We start from the raw sequence: 20,797 nt of genomic DNA, 5'->3' as shown, positions 1-20,797 counted from the left end.
AAAAAAACAATCTCTCCTTCCTTTTCCAGTATGGTATGTGTTGTACCATGCTGTACGCTTAACCCGATAATATGAAAAAACTGCTTGTTAATTGTTTTTTTAAATTATGTTCCACTTATATACATAGATAGATTTTTTCTTCAAAATATAAGAAAATATTTCTTTTTGTAAATCTTGTAGTTAGTATGAAGGAACTTATTTGACTTAGCAATACAATTGTAGAAAAAAAAAATACACTCAATAAACGTTTTATTTTTAAATGTAAAACATTTGCATAAATGTGTTGAAAATATGGTAAAAGGAGATCTCCCTTACTAAATAACCCCTGTTTTTTTATTACTATTTATAGTGAATAGTTGTAAGAATGGTGTAATTTTATGAAAAAAACTTCTTTCATAGTTGATTTTAAAAATTAAATTTTAAATTTTCACTTTCAGAAAAGAAAAAAGTAGCCGTTCTATCAGAACTTTGAAAGGTCTAAAATATCATCATGTTGGATTTTCAAATATTTTCTAGTTTATGAGATTGATGGATTATGGATTGACGGACAGACAGTCCAAACAAAACTAATAGCGTCTATTCCCCTTTCTGGGGGCACTAAAAAGATTACTACAAAGATTATTTAATAGGATTGAATGGGTTATCGAGTAATGTGAAATAGATAAAACATACAGACTTATCTTCAGGAAGAAAGGTACACAAATACACACACACACACTTGTTTTATGTCACACAGACAATGGGAACATTGAAAACCATAAAATATAAAAAAATTCTAAATGCTAGAAGCACTATCAAAGGCTTCCTGGAGGCCAACTGTAATACCAGTGTTCATCATAATCTGACTATTGTTTTTAAACATACGTAAAATTACAGGTTAGATGATTTATAACTTGAACCTAACAATAGTGTCTGAATACTAAAATGTAGAGTGGTCAAGTAGAATTAAAGTTGTTAATAGCAATATATCTTTAAATCCGTATAATTTAGAGTTAATATTTAAAAAGATAATTGAGCGACAAATTGATAACTACAATAGTTAGAAAGAAATTGTTATTTATTGTATAATTCAATGTACTTGATACATTTGTAGCTCTATCTAACAAAATGGTTGAATTAATTTTACAGGCTACTCTGACATTTCAATCTATTAGGTCATATAGTCTTTAGTGTTTATGTGAGTGTGTAAGAGTGAGCATGTACATGTGTAAAAGAGAGTTCGAAGGGTGGGGTGCGTTATGTTAAAAAATCAACGGAACGTTTGTTATTTAATCTTCGTGTTTGGAGCGATTTAGGAAAATAAAATTCATGGAGTATTCAAAGGAAGTCAACACATGGACTTGTGATGGCAAGGATTATTTCTTCCTTGTGGTAACGTCCCTTTAGATCACATGACCGGAAAGCTCGTGGCAAGTCAACTTGAGTGTAGTCTGTCTGGTATGCACTCAAGAACACGGCAAGCCCGTGGAAACAAACAAGAAGTTAAAGAAGAATTTGATATTTTCTTAATCCTGGCTACTACGTAATAGGAACACTAGATCTAGAGTACAACCAAAATGACTACATAAGAACAGCATGGAATTGTATAGCATTTCAGACATGGGCGTAGTCGGGGTTAGGGTTGGGTTCAGTTAAATATCTCCCTCCAGTGGATTTTGAGTTTAAATAATTTACCTTCCAAAAGACCTTAAGTTAAAACAGCCTTAAGAGGTTTGGAAAACAAACAACACTTCTACAATATAGAATTAATGTAAACTAAGGTCACAAAAGTCTATGAGCTTAGTCAAGGGGGTTTTGAGTTTAAGCCCCTCTCCAGAAAGATCCAAGTTTAAAACCCCTCCAGATGGGTTAGAGTTTAAACTCCCCTACGGAGACTTTTGAGGTAAAATAAAACAAACCTCTTCAATATTATTCTAAAGCACACTACAGTCACCAAAGTTAAAAGCGTAGCTAAAGGGGTTTTGAGTTTGTTTAAAAAAAAAACTCTAAAGATTTTTTAGTTTACCCCCCCCCAACAGATGGTTTTGATCATAAAACGTCCCTTTTCGTTATAAAATCTAAAGCAAACTACAGTCACCAAATTCCATCAGCGTAGCCAAGGGGTTACAAATGTCTACCAAGTCGCTTGGCTACTTAAATAAAGTGCAGTGATTAGCAGATTTGGGTTTTTTTTTATCTAAAATTATTTAATAGCAGGATAATGCACTGTAGACACCTCAAAATGTGCATTTTATAAAACCGAAAATAGTGCCCGGACCCCCGAACAAAATTCCTGGCTACCCCGACGCTTTCAGACCAATATAAAATACATTTATTATATATCACCTGTACCTAAAGTCTGTCAGACCAATATAAAATACATTTATTATATATCACCTGTACCTAAAGTCTGTCAGACCAATATAAAATACATTTATTATATATCACCTGTACCTAAAGTCTGTCAGACCAATATAAAATACATTTATTATATATCACCTGTACCTAAAGTCTGTCAGACCAATATAAAATACATTTATTATATATCACCTGTACCTAAAGTCTGTCAGACCAATATAAAATACATTTATTATATATCACCTGTACCTAAAGTCTGTCAGACCAATATAAAATACATTTATTATATATCACCTGTACCTAAAGTCTGTCAGACCAATATAAAATACATTTATTATATATCACCTGTACCTAAAGTCTGTCAGACCAATATAAAATACATTTATTATATATCACCTGTACCTAAAGTCTGTCAGACCAATATAAAATACATTTATTATATATCACCTGTACCTAAAGTCTGTCAGACCAATATAAAATACATTTATTATATATCACCTGTACCTAAAGTCTGTCAGACCAATATAAAATACATTTATTATATATCACCTGTACCTAAAGTCTGTCAGACCAATATAAAATACATTTATTATATATCACCTGTACCTAAAGTCTGTCAGACCAATATAAAATACATTTATTATATATCACCTGTACCTAAAGTCTGTAAGAAAAGAAAACTAGAAAGATTGAAACCAAAATAATGTGTTTTAATTCACAATGTTGAAATGTCAGAGCTATAGAGTTCGCTGACACCTGACAAATAAGGTATACAGCAAAAATGTTTCTAGTCAAATGCTGCTCAAACAGAAACCTTTCTAGCTACCATGTTTTTCCGTACTCCTAGACAAAACATAGGCTTATGCGGCGGCGTCATTAGGGTCGGTGTCACCGAGTGCTGACCGCACCTCCCACGCACTACAATGTTCAGCATTTTTATAGTGATCAAATAAAACCACACTGGTAAAAAAGGGACATAAACTCAGCCAATTATAGTCGAATACGCAAGAGTGTAGAAAATGTAAACTATAGAGGTATTAAGATAGGGTAATGGAATACAGATTGTTAATATATAATTGTGGATTAGTGTTAGATTAAGATATCCCTGAACAATTCGACCATGATATTGTTAAAATACATAGCTAATAAAAGCATAACTAATCTAAAGCCCATAACAATAGCATATATTAGCAATAAATATAGCTTAACCCAATAACACAGAGCTGCATTGCACTTTCAAAAAATACATTTCTATCAGAAAAGACAATAACCGAACAGTTGATGACCTCTGGTGATCATAAATCATTTAAATTAACATAATTTCCTCTCTCAATACACATATGTCTGTAATCTATATGAAAAAAAGAAGATAAGATTAAATGATAATTTGTCAATTATTATAAAAACCTACATATTTTGAGTTTAAAGTAGGTGCCATTGATCGACTATGGTTGAAATAAGTAATTTTTATTTGTTTTAGTTTTTTAGTTACTCTTAAAAATCGACAATTTACAGGGTGGAAACAGTGGCGCAACTAGGGATTTGGGGACCCGGGGGGGAATGATCTCTTTGGGGGCCCCTTGCATTTTGACATTCGTCATATAACATGAGATAATGTACGCAAAAATATATAAGGCCAAAATCAAATTGGTTCAGTATATCAGTAAGCTTAACAAAAATAATCATTAAGACTCTTTTAATGAATAATACCGTTGTTTATTTGTTAAATAATGCACAAGTGTCTAATCTCAATTGTTATCGCTTCACGTGGTGCATTCTGTGCAGCAAGCAAAAAAATCTATAACATCATCTACATCGATACTTTCTAGTATTTGTGACTTCACTGACATTAAAGCCATGATAAGCCTTTCTTGCGTCATTGTGCTCCTGAGATAGTTTTTGATGAGCTTGAGCTTTGAGAATGATCTCTCACATGACGTAATGGAAGTGGCATGAGTTAGCGGTATTCGGAGGAGGTTGCAAGGTTTGAGCACACGTAATTACCATATGAAGCCTGTTTCATCAATATGTCTATTGATGATTGTATTACTGGTTTGTTGATGAAAAGGGCTCGTGCATCAATGACATCATTGAAAAAGCGATTTGCCATTTATTTCATCATACTGTTACGTATTTCTGAATCTTCTGGCTAAATGTATTAGTAGGCACACAAATAAAAACACAGCAAAGAACTTGACGACTAAACTTTCAGTTTCATATAACTTTAATGACTATTAACTCTAACAATTCGTTACTGTAACATGTAGCGTAGAAGACTGTACAATATCTGTCAGTTTACAGTTAGCTATACTTTGTTGCAATTCATCTCTTCACTTCGTTGCAATTCATCTCTTCTCAACTTGCATCGAGCCGTATTCCACAGAACAGACCAACGACACACTTCCCAGTGTCGCTCCAGGTCTCCCAAAGCTGAACCAAGTCGTACTCAAGTCTACCACATCAGAGCCGCACACGTCTTACATCGACTGTATCGACTGTAACGGCTCAAGTCCACTGTAGTTCGCCGCATAGACTTTAACGACAGTAGTCCACTCCAGTTAACTCTACCCTAGTTAACTTGCATCGAGTCGTACACATTTCTCTTCCACTAGAGCCCCACACGTCTTACATCGTCTGTATTGACTATAACGGCTAACTCACGACTAACTTTCACATTAACTCTCTGGCTTATATAGAGTCCCTAATCGCTTGTCCAAAGTTGCACAAACACGGCTAGTATCCTCTGGAATAACACGTGAGGAAAGGTCACATCCTGTCTTTGTTTATACATGTACATTCCAGAGAACACCCGCTGCTGTGTTATCTCACCGGGGTCATACGTTGACCTCTACCTACCACTGTCATTTGTAACAATACAAACAGGAAAAGTAGCACAGTTTGTCATAAGCGTGTCTTCATCTAATAGGTGTCTTGGTTCAAGAAGAAACCCAAAGGTATCCATTTTATTTCCAGCCTTTGGAATCTGCCCTTCATCTCCATATGAAATCTGTCCCGCACTTCTGTCGCAACACGTTTGAATTGCAGTTCTATTGACAGTCCTACATTAGAACTCAACTTTCCATCAAGTCTTTTCTTTCTTCTGGTTGTTTTAATTACAGGGAATCCATAGTATTCACTACCTTCTTTTGCTTTTTCGATGGATTGGGTTTTGTCAGTTTCTCATTATTTTGCAGAAAGCATGAAAGGGTACTAATTTCTTCAGCAGCTTCCCATATATGCAGTCCAGAATTTTGTAGTTTCTTCTGAACTATATTAATTGGGCGCAAGAGCTTTGACCAGAATTCAAGATAGGCAAAAAATTCGTAATTGTCCACTGCATGAAGAAGATTCTGTGCTAATATTATATGGTATTACGTCATTGTTGGTTGTTTATGTTTTGTGCGAAAGCAAAAGTATTCAAAGCATACAAAAGTGGGAAAGATCCATATCTTGTTATGCTCGAGTATAGAAATACTCCGATAAGCGGACTGTCGTATTCACCATCTTAACTGCTGACAAGCAGAAGACTCAGGGAATCATTCCAACTGATCCCAAACTATTGAAATTATCGGTAGCTGAATATGCAGAGACAGACAGATGAAAAGCAAAGTGAAATACGATGCAAAAGCAAGACTACCTAAAGATTATTCTGTTGGAGAGTTCGTCTAGGTCAAACATGGCAAAAAGCAGTTGTCATAAAATAAACATTCAGCACACAGATTTTACATCATAAAGACAAACGATGGAAAAACATACAGAAGAAATCAACGCTTTTTGAATAAGAGTTTCGATGAAGACATCTCTGGGTACTATGATACCGATGAAGACAATGAATTGCAAACTGTTGGAACAAACGAAACAGACAGTTATAGACCAACGTCTAGAGAGCTTGTTGTGCCAGTCAAGACAACCAGAAGTGGACAATTGTTAAAGTTCCTAGTTGATATCACTCTTAAAAACATTAAAAGGAAGGATGTGATAATAACTTCAAAAGGAAGGATGTGCTAATATTATATTATATTACGTCATTGTTTGTTGTTTATGTTTTGTGCGAAAGCAAAAGGATTAGATGGAAATAAAAATAGAGTTTCCATTGGATTAAGGAAAAATGAATAGAGGGGTAATAACTCGAGTATGAAGTTTAATTCTGAAATTATAGACGCCAAACCCGAATAATGGACTATTCTAGCATTATTAAGAATAACTTTTGGATCTGTTATACTCGATTCTGTAAATTTTGCTTCAAGATTACTTAGTGTAGCCATAAAATACTCGCCATTTAGATCTATTATTAGTAAAGGTAAAAAGATACCTGGAATTCGCGTGTATATCATGCAGTTTTATTCGTGGCAACAAAGTTTAAAATGTAAAACTAGCTTTAAAAAAAAAAATTTGATCTCTGTAGGAAAAATATTTTTTAAATGTCAACAAAGTCAACGTACTGATAGACCTAGATCTAGATTTAGTCTTTGTTATAAATTTAATCCATAAATGTTGAAAAAGAAAGACACCCGATGACACTATTTGTCAATCAAATATATTAATTTATGTATTTACAAATAAATTTCGGACACCCATTTGGGGGACCCCAGGTGGGGGCCCGGGGGGATCTTAAAATTCTCCCCCCCTCCCCCCCCCCCTTAGGTACGCCACTGGGTGGAAAGGACAATGCTTTAATTCTTCTAATTCTCTTTGTAAAATTGTAGTTCTATACAGCCTATTATGCAATCATGTGCCAAAAACCTGACTTTTGTTCCTGAACAGATACAATAGCTTAGGTCATTAGTGTCAATCATAAACAGTTAGCCTTAGACCGTTCTATTGGGTACACCTGAGTTTTATGTTAATGGTGTCTTTTAAGTCACTTATTATTACAGTTTGTGCTCTCCATATCGCGAAATCCTCAATCCTTTGGTGTAATGATTCAAGGGGCTGACTGGGTGCAGGGGCGGACTGGGTATCAAAATCGGCCCGGGCATTACCATATAAGCCGGCCCACAAATGGCATGTCATATATTTTCGGTGGACGGGGGGGGGATTTTTACCTCACTCCGCAATTTATATATATATATATATTAGTGTGTGTGTATATGTAATTAACCTTCATTATATTCGGATCTTTCAATCTTTCAAACGTTTTTTTTTCCAGCCTAGAATACTCTGTTAGACACCTTATTTATATAGGTTAGTTATTTAGCGACGCACCATAGAAGACGCATATTGAACGGGACTAGTGACGTTTGGGATATGTTGGGTTAGAGACCGGAAAATCAGTTAGCGATAGAATAGTCCAGGGTAACGACGTGTTTAGTGACAGAGACTTCTACTGTGGCCTTTTATCAGAATAAACCTATGTACAATTGTTCATCAGAGTCGACTACATCTCTTCACTAGTTACAATCGATGTGCCAGTTCTTGTTTGTATTGTTGTTCAACTACATGTAATACACCCAAACGATTGCAGAGTAATTGGTTGACTTCAAGACAGCCTGAACTAGCAACATCACAACTCTCTTCCTATAATTAGTGGAAAGACAGTACACACCGCCAAAGGGCAGCTAGGAAGTTCGGGGGAGCGCTGTGAGCTCCTCCTAGTGGGATTCGGGGCGAAGCCCCGGAACAAAGAATTATTTCCGTTATTTTAAGCTTTAAAAATGCATATTCTGAGGTATCTACAGTGCAATTAGCCTGCTACTCTTTCGCTAAAAAAATTCAAAAACCAAATCTGCTATTCAATGGAGTCCAGCGACTGGTAGAAAATGGTAAAATGCTTTAGTTTTTGAACTGGAGGGGGAAGGGAAACCACAAAGCCCCATTTGGCTACGCTCATGAAATTTGGTGACTGTAGTTTGCTTAAGTTGGCTGCACTGGGCAGTAAGTAAAATTTCCCTTTCAGATAATGAGGTATGAGGCAAGTGATGGTTTGAAGACCCTCCCCTCCCGGCTTCGCCCATGTGTTATATTATAGGTGTAAGCCTAATTCTCTACAAAATATATAAAGTTTGATAACGCATCGAAAACTGGATGTATGCATTCGTAGGATTACATAATGTATTCTATTAATACATGTATGTAGTCTGAAAACTATAAACAATACAATAGCAGCCTAATGAGTTTGAAGCTTTTTGGTATTACTTACAGATTACAGACGTTTCTTCAAAAAATAAAATTGTTACGTCTTACGCATTTCAAGTGTCAATCTAGTCATGTAGGGTGATCTGTGACTTAAAATATGCTAAATCATTAATTTTCCTGGCTGACTCAGGCAACCCATTCCATTAAAAGACAAGAGAAAGTAGAACGGTTAAAGAGGCACTTACTTAATGTGAAAAGCTCTTGCTTCCTCCTAGTACATTCTCAAAAACGCCATTTGTATAGGAATATACCATGACCCATTATTGAAAATATAAAACTCCTTTCATTAAATATCGGATGTGACAGCGCTATATAAATTATTGTAATAATTTTCATCATTAATGACTTCATACTAAGTTGCTCGACCGACTAACCCACTCTTTAGTGGACGAAGTCTTATCTCAAAGCCAATGTGGTTTCAGAGCCGGTAGAAGTACATCTGACATGATATTTGTTCTGCGACAATTACAAGAAAAATGCAAAGAGCAGAACTTAAACCTATACGCTGCCTTTGTGGACCTCACCAAGACTTTCGACACTGTCAGTCGCGATGGTTTGTGGAGGATTTTGGCTAGGCTGGGATGCCCACCTACGTTCCTTTCCATTCTCAAGCAGCTTCACGTGGAACAAAGAGGCCAGATCATACACAATGGTGCCCTTTCTTATCACTTCCCAATAGAAAATGATGTGAAGCAGGGCTGTGTACTTGCTCCTACTCTATTCGCTATCTTCTTTGGCGTAATGCTGGGTCAAATGAGGCAGCGATTGCACGAAGGCATCTATATCCGGTTTCGTTCTGACGGCAATGTGTTCAATCTTCGACGTATACTATTCCATACAAAAACAAAGGAGATGGTCATAACGGAGCTACTCTATGCCGATGATTGCGCCCTGCTAGCTCACAATGAACATGACCTCCAGAACGCGGTAAACGAATTTGCATACGCTGCCGCCTCTTTCGGTCTATAAATAAACCTCGGGAAAACAGAAGTCATGTTCCAGAAGTCACCCAATAAAACATACTCAGCCCCAAGGATCACTGTAAACGGACAGCCACTTAATGTGGTAGACAACTTCACATATCTAGGTAGTATAGTGTCAAATGACGCCTTACTTTCAAGGGAAGTTGATAACCGTCTGGCCAGGGCTAGTAGCGCTTTTGGACGCGTTCAGGCGAGAGTTTGGCGGAACAGATCGCTCCGCCTGCCTACAAAAATCAGTGTCTACGAGGAGGTGGTTCTCTCAACCCTTCTGTATGGCTCTGAGACATGGACACTTTACAGGAAAAATCTAAGACTTCTTGAGCGCTTCTACCAAAGATGCTAGCGCTCTATCATGGACATACGGTGGCAAGACCGCAATACAAACAGCGATGTCCTCTGCGAACGCCGGTATGGACAGTATAGAGGGACTTCTTTTGGTCCGATAGTTAGGCTGGGTAGGGCGCGTATCCCGTATGAGAGACGAACGTATGCCAAAGGCAGTCTTTTTTGGTGAGCTAAAAGGTGGTCGATGTAACAGAGGCGTCCCACGTCAAACTTTCCTTGGCTGGCGTAGAAGAGATCGAGCACCTGGTTGAATGCGGCCTCAGAACGAGACAGCTGGAGGTCACTCACGAAGGCCGCGGGATACACATTTGAGACCAAAAGAAAAATCTGCTGCCGAGGACAAACGCAGACGGCGAAAGTAGAATCTAAAATCGACCACCTGCGGACAATGGTTATGTTTGCCCTGAATGTGTCAAAATATATTGGTCTGAGCTGGGGCTGCGCAGTTAAGGGAAATACTGCATTCCTCACTAATCTTCGGACTCGAAGACTAGCCTTATTATTATTACTAAGCATAAGTTTGCCATTAATTATAATAGTATAAAAATTGATTTAGATGTAGATTTATTTTTTTATTAAATATTTAGATCTATGTTATTAAAAATAAACAAAAAGAAACTTACTTTTTCTTATCAAATCGCAGAAAGAAGAGCTTTATACCCCTATTGAGCTGTGAATAAGTAGGGTTGTTTGCAATTTCGCGGCTGTGTGTATGTGTTAAAGTTAATTTCTAATTGTCGAGCCTATCTTTTTTTTTTTTTTTGCTGCGTTATATCAATGTTTTCTAACTAAACCTCTCTCATCCCTCTTTTTGGTTAAATTTCATTGGGACCATTAAAAGACGGGGGAGGGAAGGAGCAAAACAAAATGGGATTGCCATCAAAGACCCATGCCGACCAGCAAAATGATGAGGCCAAACACAACCTTTAAGACATCAAAGCAGTCCATGCCGCTCGTGCATTGCGGAAAGTACTGTCTAACGTTTTGCAAATGATAACACATACAGTGTATAGTGTATTTTTTTGTTGTTGATATTCTTGATGAATTTCAAACAAAATTAATTGTAATAAGAATTTAAAAAAAAAAAACAACAACAAGAAAACGTGTTCGGGCATTTGTGTCTTGCTGCTGTCACTTTTTTTAAAGTTGTCTGCGTTAAATATTTTTTTTGGTCGCGACCAGACCGGCCCATTTGGTACCGGCCCACCGGGCATTTGCCCCTTTGCCCATATAGCCAGTCCGCCCCTGACTGGGTGTCAAAGTCGACCTGTGCATTTCTAAACTATTCGGCCCATAACTTATATATCATGTGATAGGCATCCAATTCTAGATCTACCTGTCATAAAAATTTGTTTTGTTAAGTTTGATAATGTATCGATAACTTTACGCATGAATACAGTGAACTTAATATCTTTGTAAGATGTATGGGCCTTAGGCTGCTTTTTAATTGCTAAGTGTGTAGGCCCTTATAGGATGAAGCTTACTAGTAGCACTGTCTACTGGTGAAGGCTATAAGGCTTACATTATTTCGGAAAATGTGATTGATTAAATTAGCAATACACTGTAGAGTCTTTTTTTAAATGACGGTTTTCAATAGAATACTATGCAACCTTAAACAATTTAATACTTCATGAGGCCCTTTAGGTGGCCCTCGTCCCATTGGGGTACCAGCCCACCGGGCATTTGCTAGAATGCCCATATAGCCCCTGAATGAACCCATTATATTTGAGACAAGGGTACTGTGACAGTTCGTTCAGCAGCTGTTCTTAGTAGGATAGGCCGGAACAGTTTCTTTTACGTAATCCAGCCAGCTTTTCATTAAACCCTTCCATCCAGCTCCCTACTCTGTAGGGATTAGCCACACCAGATTCTGCCCCGTCTCAAGATTAAACCAAAACTAGTGACTCATTTGGGCGCATCCATTGCCTTTCGAGACAAAAGGAGCCATATACTCTGTAATGTACCTTGATAGTGAGTCATGCCTTACAATATGAACGAACCAGGTTAGCTTTCCTATCGTCACAATGCTGAACGTTTCGTTTTGTTTTGGTTTTGCTTGCCGGAGTCTTAACTGTAAAACTCATTTGTCTTCTTTTTCTTGTATCTGATACCCTGCATTTTTCTATATATATATATATATATCCATACACAATCATTTACGCTATGACCACTATAATTGTATACTGTTTTAATTTTAATTGGAAGCTTTTGTAACTCTTCTAGATTTTCCTCAGTTTTGATCATATTAGCAGGTTGCCAAGCTTACTTGGGTTTTGATCCTCATTATTGATCTCCCCTATCTCGTGTTAGGTTTGAACTTAAGTCAACATCTTATAATGTCTTAATAGTAAAAAAAAAAGTTAATGCTTAAACATTTTCCTATATATTTACATTTATCGCCCCTTCGTGGGGAACTAGATAGTTATGCGGGTTCCTTTTTTTTTTTCTAGCTTCTTCCAGTGTCTTTGCATGTTTTCTGTACACTGTCCACTTTTCTAAGGCATAGAGCAATGTAGGGAGGTTGACAGCTTGATAGACCCCTAGCTTTGTATTTGTGGTGATACCTCGTCTGTTTCAGATATTTTAGACAGTCTGTCAAACCTAGCATATGAAGTCTGCACTTGGCGGCCTTTGTTAAAAATATGGTAAAAAGTCGCCTCCCTTACTAAGTAGCCTCACTTGTTTGTTACTATTTATAATGAATAATTGTAAAAATTTTGTATTTTATTTTAAAAAAAACTCTTGCATAATTGATTTTAAAAATTAAATTTTTCACTCTCGGAAAAGAAAAAAGTTGCCGTTTCATCAGAACTTTGAAAGGTCTAAAATATTATGTGTCGGATTTCCAATACGGACGGACGAACAGACAGACCACGCAAAACTAATAGCCTCTATTTTCCTTTCGGGGGCCGCTAATTTAAAAAAAAATCAATACTAGAATATTTCTTTTCCAATCGGCGGATTAGATGGGGGCCATCTCTGAGATTGTAATCTTGTTTGTTTGATATTTATTAACTAAGTATTATGTATGTATCATACATTGTTTCGGCACTTAGCTTCTCAATTATATTTACATTAAATGGGCTATGTTGGACTAGTCCGTTTCGTTTCTTTGATTAAAAAGTTGAATCACAAATTGGGCCGGAAGTGGCTTTTTTCCTTATATATCTTTGCATTTTTCAATTCTCTTTTTAAATTAAACTGACATTATTATGCTATAATTTTAAGTGTGCCTGATAGAGAAAAAAATTTTGCTCAAAAATACGGGCATATGGGATCAAACCCGATACAGGCTATAAAAAGAAAAGACCTGAAACTAGCGCGTGAAACTACACATTTACAGTACTTTATTTGATGAGTATTTTAACCAAGATCTGTGTTGTTTTTTAAGGACTAGCTTATTTCAAGTTCCCGGCATTTTCCGATACACAATTTCATACACTAAATAACTGTGGCAAAAAATTGTAGTGATTTAAAACTTTAAATGATTAGTTAAAAAGGTGTTACTCTAATCAGTTTTGAATATTAGTTTGTAATGAATGTCACTGTCTATTTTGTGTCTGTTCTAGTTTCTTAAATTTTTCTTGAGTAAAGGGGTCGTGTTTTCTCCTAATGGGTATACCTGATTTCTCCAAACAGCCTAAAAAGGAATAATAAATAGAATTATACAGTACAAATAATCACTATTTTTTTTAAAAATAGTTTTGAAAGTCTAACTGATAAGATTACAAAGAGAGTTTGTGTTTTTGCAAATGTACACAATGTACACTATGTGTCAGTCCATCTCTTCTAATTGTTTAGAAATGAGTGTAAAAATGTAGGCTTCGATGTTTTAGCTTGAATTTAAGAAATTACAAACTTAAAACAACTAATATATTGCCTCTTCCATAAAACTTTGTATTTAAAAAATAAATTTATCCAATGCTCGAGATCCTGCTTGTATACTTAGGCCCTATATGAATCGATCCGGTATCAATGTATTAAGTAGCAATAACCCCGCAAAATAAAATTAAATGAAAGAAGATTGAGATATACATATATTTTTGTGACGGTACATACCGGTACGGGGTACCGGCAACTTTTTTCAATGTCGGTAAAATTATTACTTTTCTTGTATTTCAACGTTAATTGTTAATTTATTAGTTGTTGAAAGTTAGCTAATCTATCACTGAGTACCGGCACCTAAAAAAACACTTTATATGTGTTTACTTTGTATTCAGCTTACTTTCAGCCGACGTGCCGTATTATCAACAACAGTCATTATTTTAGACTAGATTTAAGTAGAGTCTAGACCTAGATCTAGTAGGCCTATTAATATAAAAATAAATAAAAATAATCAGTCATTAGACATCATTAGCAATTTTATTATTAGGTCTAGGCATTGAAAAGTAAATCTATTAATAAATTATAATAGATCTAAGTCTAAGTACTAACTTATTAAATAAGTAGCCTAGAATTATTATAATGAATATTGTATAGATCTAGATTGACTAGATTATAAATAGATCTATTGATACTAGTCTAGTAGATTAAGTATAGAGTATGGTAAATGTATTACAGTATTATTAGATCTATGTCCTATGTCTAGGCCTATATCTAATAATCTGATAATTAATAAACTTAAGTCTTTAGTAATGTCAAGACTTTATTCTAATAAAACTGACTATAGCCATAGCATAGGCTAGACTCGGCAATCTAGTCTCAATCAATACTATTACTAGATCAATTCGATTTTTTATATATAGGTCTAAATATACTAATGGAGAGATGATATGCGGTGTTAGCTAATAGCGTTGCACAAGAAACTAACCTGGTTTTTTTTTAACTCTAATACTTGGTATGAAGTAGTAAAACATCACCTACCTAAATAAATCGTAACTAGAAATCAAAAACCTATATTTATTGTAGTATTTATAGGTCTGTGGTTGTATATTATATAGCATTTGTAACTTCTTCTATAGAGAAATGACTTTTGTAATTTCTTTTACTGAAAAATTGGGCTATTCGCGTCTGACACATATAATTTTTATATTCAGCAACAAAGCCCATTCATTTATATTGTCCTATTGTTACATTAAGAGTTATTCGGTGGTTGGTTAGTAGGCTTAGTTATAGGTGATTTTAATCTTTGTTTGCTGTACTTTGTTTGATGTTAATAATAGCTTTGTTAGTCTTTAAAACCTAAATACTTATATGATTGAGTCACCAGGTTATGTTAGATTGTCTTTGAGTGACATTGGGTTCATATTATAATGTTATAAGTAGGCATTGTCAGGATGAATTCTTGTACGTTCATACCCCTGTTTCGTACATGAGGAAATAACAATTGATGTAGCAGACACAATCAATATGCTTTATATATACAAAAATAACACCACAAGAAAATACATACTCTAAGAATAATCAGTAATAATCCTTTATAGAAATACTTGACAAATATAGTAATAACTTAGTAACTGGCACAAATCTCAACTGCCTTATAATAACTCAATAGTGACTGCCTACAATAACTGTCTGAAGTGAACAGCTTCAATGAATGCCCTCTACTGACGGCTCTTACCGACTGCCAGAAATGAAATTCCCCCGCAGGGGGGGATCGGAATTTAGTGACTGATTTTTTGCTTTGATTCTATTTATTTTAGGTAAGATTTTAATACTAAACCATCACTTGCCCCAGCGCAGCCAAGATGGTTTTGAGTTTAAAACCCCCTACCTGGGGATTTCGCAATCCAATGCCCCTCTTCCATGAAACAAAACCGAAATAAAAAAGAATGGGAACGAGAATCCCCAATGTCCAAGAGCATAGATAAGGAAAATTTTGATTTTAAACCCCCCTCCGAGATTTACGATTAAAACCCGCTCTTCAATATAAAACAATCCATACATCAGTCACCAGATTCTATGCGCGTAGCTAAGAGGGGTTTGTGTTTAAAACCCCCCTTCAGCTGGGTTTTAAGCTAAAAAATACCCCTTCAATATAAAAAAAGCGAATTGCACACTAAAAAATCTATGTGCGTAGCCAAAAGGGGTTTTGAATTTTAACCCCACACCCCTTTCAGCGGCGTTTGAAGCTAAAAAATACATCTTCAATTAAAAAAAAAAGCTAATTACACACTCAAAATCCTATGAGCGTCGCCAAGCCAAGAGGACTTTTAAGTTTTAACCCCCTCCTCCAGAGGGCTTTTTTAAAGTTTATAACCCCTTCTGAAGGTTTTGAGTTTAAATACCCCCATACAGAGAGTAGTTTTGAGGTTGAAAACTTCTCTCTTCAATTTTATTCCAAAGCAAACTACAGTCACTAAAATATATGACAGTAGCTAATGGGGTTTTGAATAAAAAAAAAAACTATAGATTTTTTTGTTTACCCCCCCCCCCAATGATTTTGACGATTAAACTTTCCTTTTTCATATAAAATCTAAAGCAAACTACAGTTACCTAACTCCAAGCGCGTAGCCATAGAAGCTAAACATTTCTACCAGTGGCTGGGCTTCATCAATATAGTGCAGTGAACAGTCATCTGCCGAAATTGAAAAGCACTAAATATAGCTCAACAAAGGCGGCTAAGACGGATTTTAGGAGTCAGTTAAAGAGATTGTGTCTCAATCAAGAAAATCCTATGCCAAACTGGGAGTCGACCCCATAGTAAGGTTGTGACAGAGCGTCGCGTGAGGTTTGCGGGACGTTATCTCCCACAAAATGAATTACGCATAATAAGACTAGCAATGACATGGAGGCTATTGCGAGGAAATGCGCAAACAGGGACATCCTAGTACAACTTGGCGCTACATTTTCATTGAGGTTCTCAGAGCATGTAGGAAGAGGCTTCAGACATTGCCAGTGACAGATTTTTGTTGAAGCAGCTTGCCGCCTAATGCGCCTAACGACGCGAAAGGATCTAAGTCAGTAAGTAATTGCAGGATAATGCACTGTAGATATTAATATGAATTTTATTAGCTTTTAATACTGGAAATATTGCTTGGCGGCGGGGCTTCCCCCCCCCCCCCCCCCCGCGCTGGTGGAGCTCACATCGCTCCCCCGATTCAGAAACCCCATTGGCAGCGAAAAACATGCTGGGAATTACTCCCTTAGAGCACGTGAGAGGAAGCCAGCAGTGAGTTTTAAGGTTGCCTTGTCCCCGTACAAGGACAGCCTTTGTGTCGGACATGTACCAGTTATCTCTCTATGAAATCCTTGTTCCAATCGTCTTTCGTGCAGAACTTTGCATTCATAAGGAATGTGTCCTATTGTCTCGTCGTCCTCCATGCAGTGGCGACACCGTGTGTCGTAATTTTCCTTCCACCGTCCGAGGTAAGCACCAATTGGACAGTGTCCGACCCGGAACTGGGCTAGGACCGCCTGTTCCGCACGATTAAGTTGCCACCAAGCAACACCAAGCATCTCTTTTGTCTGGTCTGGTCTACTCATTGCCCGGTGAAGCTCACGTCCCTTGTCCGAAGAATCCCAGCCATCGTACCAAACATCGCTCCCCCAGAACCCCTTGCTGGCAATGGCGGGGAATCTACAATTTTTCCACTAACTCCAGGAAGAGCCTATTCAAGGTTTATAATAAACGTCTTCCGAAAGAATGAAGGGATTTATTATGTACACACACACACGCTCACAAACATATTTTTTGTTGGGGGGGGGGAGGGGAGAAAAAATCACCCACCAAAACCCCCCCACCGAAAAAAATCCTGGCTACGCCCATGCTGACTGCTATCAAGTAACTTCTTAGCTCAAGGTTAAAAGTGTTCCCTTTCTTAATTACGAGTTTCGAAAAATACAGATATCAAGATACGGTATCTACTGCATTGAACCAACTTTGAGGTGGTGACAGATTGATATAAGGGGCTTTTATTTGATGTGAATGTCCTTTTATCGTTGAATTGTGGTTATTTTTTTTTATTTCTTTTGATTGAGTCTAATGATATGAAACCTAGTAGAATTCATTTTCAACACGCCTCAGTGTCAGCAGGTTGCCAAGCTTCATCTGGTTTTGATCCTCTTGATTGATATCTCGTGTTGTGTTTGAACTTAGGTCTCTTCAGTATGTTATTATGCAACTGCCGGGCTGTGCGTACATTGAGCCATAGCTACAGATTAAATAATAAATATTGCAACTTTAAAATTAAAATAAAATCCTACACAAGACAACAAGTTTGTCCATTGTGTTAGTGGTGACCTAACTTCAACAAACCGTCTCTAGGTAGAAAAGTAAAACGACTCATCGATGTTTTCGCTCAATGGTTTTGGCTAGAGCAGGAGATGCTTTGGTTTATTTTACATTTTAAATAATATTACTTTGTTACTATTAAAATTATTATTTGTTATTTTATTTGTTTTCGTTTTGTTTTTTTACAGATGAGGAGAAAGATGTGAATCTGACAACTAAAAAACAAAAGTACAAGACGAAATATGCACTTTAAAATTGACATCTGGACCTTCTAAATTTTCGTTAGTGTCTATGATTAATTTTTTAAAATGAAAAAAGAAAATAGTGATAATTTGTCAAATATGATAACATCTGCATATGTAGTTTTTGTGCTATTAAAGTACACCGATCGAGATAGGTAATTTTAATTTGTTTTAGTTTAATAGTTATTGTTAACATTTGTTCTTTACAGACATTCCCTTAAATCTTCTACTTCTCTGTGTAAAAATGCATCTATTATAAAATAGCTTATTATGCAAACAATTTGCAATCTAAACTGTATAAAATATACAAAATATATGCTAATAAACAACAATATTCATAATATTATAGACTCTATAAAATATATTCTTTTTTTTTTTTGTTTGTTTGTTTGGCTTTTGGACTAGAGCCAAGACTCCCGTTGATGTTTTCTGTCTATAGCTTTTTTTTTTTTTTTTGTGACCAGCTCTAAACATATTTAGCGAATTTCGGCTATGGCTTCTCAGTTGTAGGGCTAGAATCTCTAGATCTTACTGGTCAATAAAAAAAAAATACTCAAGAAAGTTGTTAAACGCTACGTTAAAATGTTTCACTGAGTGTAATTTTTTTAATGTATATACTTTATCACTTGAAATATTTTTTTTGTAACGTACTAGTCATTTAGTGAATGGTTTCTGGCATATTATTTTTTTAAAGCTGTTTAAATAATACAAATTAATGTAAATATACTACATCCACAATATTTCACTTATTCTTATATTGCATAAATAAACATGTATACCATTTCTCATTTTAAGAATATATTATATATTAAAAGGCGAGTAACTGGCGCCTTAACCAGTAAGCTTCGGGCAGGAGGGGCTCGATAGCCAAGGCTGGCTACCCACCTAGGAGAAGGAAAACTCTGAATTCGAACCTCTGCTGCCTTGCAGCTATACCCAATCATGGGAAAGGCTTCGGGGGTCAACCCTGAGGAAAAATCAGGAGCTGGTGACCCTAAGTCAGCTTGCAGCACCCAGTGATATTTAAAACTTTAACACTTTATCACATTAATTAAATTTATTTATTAGGTACTAATCATTTAGTGAAATGTTCGAGATAATGAGCTTCTCCCATATTGTAATACAAATTAAACGTTTGAAATAATACAAATTAATGTATATATTTATACAATATCCATAATATTTCATACATTATTTTTCTTCCTAAATAAACATGTATACTATTTCTTTTTTTTTTAAATACTACATTTTTATTCTATATATATCTTATATATCTATTTAAACACTTTAATATTTTTTTCTAATTTCTAAGCCATCTGTTGTATCTGCATAACAATATAACAATTTTTATTATTCAAAACGTGTTTTATTGAAAAGTGTATAAAGTAGTTTTGGAATCCTAGCGAGATCTGTAAGTTTCATGAAAAAGGGCCCATTATAAACTCATTAGCTCTACAAAGTCGTGTTTCTGACCACTCTTACTTGCTCTAGATCTTGTAAGTCGTTGAAGAACAATGGTGAGTCACCTTTAATGTGACTGTAGCGGCTTGTTCAGGAGAGACAATCACATCCACAAACCACGCAGTTAAAGGTGACATTGGCTTTGACGGGACTCAGCCTTTTTTTTTTTTTTTTGTTTGTTTCGCTTTTCGACCAAAGCTGAGGTCTATACTTTTTAGCTGTCTAAAACTTTTTTCGTCACCAACTGTCCCCCACATAGTGCTGTTTGGGGCTATGTCTTTCCAGTAGTAGGTCTAGATCTTTATGGTCAGTACAAAACAGCTATGAAACAAAAAAGTTGTCTTACTTAGACTTAGATCTTCTTCCCGCAATTGCAATGTGTGGAGCACAAATGTTTTTGTCTATCAGTTAACCTACCACATATGATTTGTCGACCAGCTTTCTCCATTTCTGTCTTTTGCGGGATTTGTAATATTATCTTTACTTGTTTGCCTATAATCCTTCTGTGTCATAGCAATTTCAAGGTTAAGATACTCCTTTTTAATTCTACAGTCCACAATTCACATGCATTCCGGACTATCTTTTCAATAGAAAACCGGACAGACTATAAACTAAAATAAAATATTTACGGTATTATCAATAGTGATTAGTATGTAAGTTAACTCTATGCTGTCTTAACTAGAGAACAAAAAGAAATCCAAGTTGCGCTCCATCCTCCAATGCAAAAATGCTTACATGGGATCCATTTTAGAAAAAAAAGGATAATTAATTTATCTTAATCTTAAAGTATCTTAATAAAACTTAATTCTTTATCTTATTCAATCAATGAGACTCCCTCACTTTAAATAAAATTACATCTTTTTAAATTCCTTTATTACATTGCCTGTATTCAAGTCAGAACTTTTTAATTGGGTGGATAGGTGTAACCTGAACGCTGATCTTAACAACGGATCTAAAGGCCTATCATTAGAATATTATTGTGTAGTAGATCAAAACATAAGCTTAACCAAGATTCTCTGGGAGGGAGGACGGATTGGGTTGCAAAAAGATTCCATTGTTTTTTTCGTTTAATTAGTTATTAAGAGAAAAAGAGTTGTTCTATAATTTGTATAAAGGAGGTT

The 20,797-nt window shown here is 35.8% G+C and overlaps 1 long non-coding RNA gene across 1 annotated transcript in view; it reads left to right on the top strand.

Annotated features, from left to right (window-relative positions):
• The window catches only part of LOC129926592 (uncharacterized), a 41,205-nt gene extending 22,671 nt beyond the window's left edge, over positions 1-18,534 (top strand). The window contains exon 3 of the long non-coding RNA XR_008778291.1: positions 18,162-18,534. This is a non-coding gene — a long non-coding RNA (uncharacterized LOC129926592). The remainder of the gene's footprint in view (positions 1-18,161) is intronic.
• The last annotated feature ends 2,263 nt before the right edge of the window (positions 18,535-20,797 follow it).

The sequence above is a fragment of the Biomphalaria glabrata genome, chromosome 6 (genome assembly GCF_947242115.1).
Source record: "Biomphalaria glabrata chromosome 6, xgBioGlab47.1, whole genome shotgun sequence".
In the NCBI taxonomy this organism is placed as follows: domain Eukaryota; kingdom Metazoa; phylum Mollusca; class Gastropoda; family Planorbidae; genus Biomphalaria; species Biomphalaria glabrata.
The sequence above is the reverse complement of the archived record's forward strand: the minus strand, read 5'-3'. Positions and strand labels throughout refer to the sequence as shown.